Here is a 5,000-nt window from a genome sequence, read left to right on the forward strand (position 1 = left end):
TATATATATATATATATATATGTGTGTGTGTGTGTGTGTGTGTGTACACAATATATATATATATATATATATACATATATATATATATATATATATGTATGTCTGTGCTTGAATGTATCTGTGTGTGTCTGTGCACGCGTGTATAGGTCTCAGAGAGAGAGAGAGAGAGATGAGAGAGAGAGAGAGAGAGAGACCCATTCAATGACTTGTTTTATTAATCCGTAATTATCATATCTAATTCTTACCGTAAGAAATCATTTTAAAGTTTTTTCCTCCTTAATACATCATTAACGAACGAAAGTGCCAATGGTGTCTTTAAACTATTAATCAATGTCTCTGCTCATAATAAAGCGAGTCTATCAACAGAAGCTCTCCATCCCTACCAGTTTAACTAGTCTGAGAGCTTCATTTACACGCTGCGTTCATCTTTGGTTGTCATGATTAACCTCGTGGAATCTGGTTGAGAAGTGTGCGCGACCAGTCAGTAATGAGCGCTAAATATTTTTATAGACACGCACACGCACTCATTCTCCCCAGAGTCTGATTAGTCACTCTTTCCCCTACAAAGGGACCGGGAGATTTGGGCGTGGTAGGAAATACATACATACATACATACACACACACACACACATATATATATATATATATACATATATATACTGTATATATACCGTATATATATATATATATATATATTCAGACACTTGGTATTTATTATATATATATATGTAAATATATATATATATATATATATAATATATATATATATATACCGTATATATATATATATATATATAATATATATATATATATACCGTATATATATATATATATATAAATATATATACATATATATATATATATATATATTCAGACACTTGGTATTTATTATATATATATATAAATATATATATAATATATATATATATATATATATTTATATATATATATTATATATATATAATATATGTATATACATATCCACACACTTGTTCTTTACTATATAGGGGAGATGAGACAGAAAAGGAGAAAGCAATAGTTAAGAGAGAGTAAGTTTGATAAACATCTTATAATGGTTTCCCACGCACACTCCATCTTGAATGATATCAACATATAACAAGTCAATTGTGACAGCAATACTAATACTGGGTATACACGTTTTCTATGAAACTCCGCCCCCCCCCCAAAAAAAAAAAAGAAAAGGTGGAACTCTCGGCAGTTACCTGTGAGAGCTAGCAGAACAGGATACCAGTCGACTAGGGGCCACCCAACTCTTTGCCCTTTACTTCAGCAAAGTGTCGCTTCCAAGTTCTGATGCTGCTATTCCTGGCTGGGGCTTTTCCTTTTCCTTGATGGTGGCTATTAGTAGTAGTAGTAGTAGTAGTAGTAGTAGTAGTAGTAGTAGTAGTAGTAGTAGTAGTAGTAGTAATAATAATAAAAATAATAAGAACATTTGCTTCTAATGGGGATTCAGAAACTTACGTATAGTTTCTCTTCTCTCTCTCTCTCTCTCTCTCTCTCTCTCTCTCTCTCTCTCTCTCTCTACCTTACCTTAACATCGACCCACAATAGTCAACTACCAACTAGATGCATAATTTTCTATTTCAGGGAGCAAAGGCAAACTCAATATTCAGTAATGTACCCAATGTATCAGTATGGCAAGCTGAGAGCGTAATCAATAACGATTTGAGAGAGAGAGAGAGAGAGAGAGAGAGGAGAGAGGAGAGAGAGAGAGAGACTCCATCCGAGTAGTTGATTATCATTGTGCTCCCTTCCTAAGCAAAGTGATTCTTCCAAAAGTTTCATCCACTCGTAAACAATAAGAAACCTTTCGCAATAGAATCGTCAGAGATGCAATAATAGTCCAAATAATCTACTGGTTTAAAGGCCGCTCATGAATGGCAGAGGCAAGGGACAGTGCCATTGCCCTATCAAGCAGGACAATGCCCAAGAGACTAACCATATATTCATATGATCAGCGCCCAAGCCCCCTCTCCACCTAAGGAGGGCCTGGCAATGGCTGCTGATGACTATAGGCTCCTCCCAAACACCCCATATCCTTAGCTCTCAAGGATAGTGAGGTTGCAGCGACCAAAGAAAACTAACAAGTTTGAACGAGACTTGAACCCCAGTCTGGCAATCATCGGGCAAGGACGCTACCACCTGGCCATCACAAGATCTAGCTTTTTTCTCACAGTACCACATTTTTCTGGTCCAGTGACTGTGGAAATCCCTACTTGTGTTAATCTCTCGTTTTCAAGGATTGTGAGGTTGCAGTGACCAAAGAAACTAACGAGTTTGAACGGGACTTGAACCCCAGTCTGGCAATCACCAGGCAAGGACGCTACCACCTGGCCATCACAAGATCTAGCTTTTTTCTCACTGTACCACATTTTTCTGGTCCAGTGACTGTGGAAATCCCCACTTGTGCTAATCTCTCGTTTTCTCCTTCGCTGGTCAATAGTGGCCAAGGCGGTCAACTCATTGGGAAAAAAATGGGTCAAGTTCGTTGGAATTGTGGTCAGGTAACAGTTTATCCGGTTCAGTGCCCTTTTTTTATTGATCCTCAACCCATTGAATACTATACAACTTAAACTGGTTTTTCCTGTTGGAGATTTGGGTGGCTAGTTAGCTGCATTAAATCAAGTCTTATTAAGAAAACAATACCCTTGTTCTTGAGAATTTTTTTTCTCCTTTTAATTTGTATCATTAAGATTCCTATGTTAAGTGAATTTGAAGCAGATTAACTTATCTATTTCTAACTGAAAAAATAATGATAATCAAAGTTGGTCTTTTTCTAAATTAAGAGTTTTCAAAACATTCACCTACCAAAACCTAAAGAAAACAATAGAAGATGGGGGTGGGAAAGGGTTGGATGAAATAAGTATGGCACTTGAATTATCAATATCAGAAGTTGTAGTCAAATCAGCTCCTTTGAATGATCAATATCAGAGTCTATGGTCAAATCAGCTCCTTTTTTTTTTTTTTTTTTTTGAAGATTTCTAAGTCACCTTCCGAGCATATAGGCAAAATAGATGAGAAAATAGGAAAATCTACATAAGAAATACAGGACTTCGTTCAACTTCGCTGGTGGAGATAATGACCTAAGACAATTACATACTAAAACGGATGATAATATCCTGGTCTGATGCACATTCATCTTTTCGTTGGCACTTCTGTCCCCTGTTTAATTCTGTGACTTGCATGTAGAGTATGAGAAATATATATAATCTCTCTCTCTCTCTCTCTCTCTCTCTCTCTCAAATAGGTTCGACTCTTACAAATCATTGTATTTCGTTAGTTTTTGCTACAAATTAAATTAAATCCATAAATCAACTTGCGTTAGTTATTCATATTTACCCGTAGGCTACATGCCCTCATACTCTCTCTCTCTCTCTCTCTCTCTCTCTCTCTCTCTCTCTCAGACGCTAAGGAACAAACGAACAAACTGGTTTGATATCAATTACGCCAGTTACCCGAACACGAATTACAGACATCATCATCATCATCATCTCTCTCTCTCTCTCCTCTCTCTCTCTCTCTCTCTCTCTGACCCAGACGGCAGACACCCTCACCTACTCTTAGGTGAGCAAGGAATTCCCTCCTTGAAAACAGGGCACCTCAAGACGAAGGGAATCCCACTCGTAGTTAGTATTCAAGAGTTTTCTAAAACGTCCTGACCGTCTTCTAATCTATCTATCTATCTATCTATCTATCTATCTATCTATCTTCTATCTATCTATCTGTATCTATCTCTTTGTTTCATTGCCATCAATTACATAATTATCTTAAATTTTCAAACTAATCTCACTATTGTCTTACTTTTCAAAGCTACCTGACTATTGTGTTCTGCTCTTCCTTATCATTATGTTCTTCCTTCTTCCTCTTCCTCTTCCTCTTCCTCTTCCTCCTCTTGTCGTTTATACCTTATTTTATTGGAATTCTTAAATTGAATTTTCATAAGCTATATGAAGTAACAATACACACGGAATCCTCTACTGAATTATTAATAATCTCATGAAAATCACTGATCAAGAAATTAGTAATGCAATTAAAGCTTATCTATTAATAGCTGAAATATTATCAAGTTCTTTATTTTCTCATTTCGGATATCGAGACGGGCAAGAGCATTTAGCCATCCCCCCCTCCCCAACAATCCTTTCAGGTTCCTCTATTATTATTATTAATTATTATTATTATATTATTATTATTATTATTATTATTAGTATTACTTGCTAAGCTAAAACCCTAGCTAGAAAACTAGGATACTATAAGCCCAGGGACTCCAACCGGGAAAATAGCCCAGTGAGGAGAGGAAACAAGAAAAAATAGAATATATTAAGAACAGTAACAACATTGAAATAAATATTTTCTATATCAATTATAAAAACTTTAAAAAAATAAAGGAAGAGAAATAAGATAGAATTGTGTGCCCGAGTGTACCCTCAAGCAATAGAACTCTGACCAAGACAGTGGAAGACCATGGTACAGAGGCTATGGCACTACCCAAGACTAGAGAATAGTTTGATTTTAGAGCTGCTTACCATAGCTAAAGAGTCTCTTCTACCCTTAAATTAAACGCTAGAACTTCTTCACGCTGGTGATGACTGATTCATTAGCTTATTCAACTGGCTTCACTCGATGTCCGCACCCGCTCCGAAGAAAAGTGACAAGAAGGTGAACTAGTTCAGGAAAATTAAAGCTTATTGATGCTTTATAGTATATTCTTTTTAGTGAGGAAGATTTGCACTGACTCGCAGGGGTGCCCTTGTTTCCTTTCCTCACTGGGCTGTTTTTCCCTGTTGGGGCCCCTGGGCTTATAGCATCCTGCTTTTCCAACTAGGGTTGTAGTTTAGCAAGTAATAATAATAATAATAATAATAATAATAATAATAATAATAATAATAACAATAATAATAATAATAACAACATCTACGTAGTTTGGACGATAGTTACTTGATGTTGATAACAGTAATAATAACAATGAAGAATTCACATTA

This window comes from Palaemon carinicauda, chromosome 15, assembly GCF_036898095.1.
Source record: "Palaemon carinicauda isolate YSFRI2023 chromosome 15, ASM3689809v2, whole genome shotgun sequence".
In the NCBI taxonomy this organism is placed as follows: domain Eukaryota; kingdom Metazoa; phylum Arthropoda; class Malacostraca; order Decapoda; family Palaemonidae; genus Palaemon; species Palaemon carinicauda.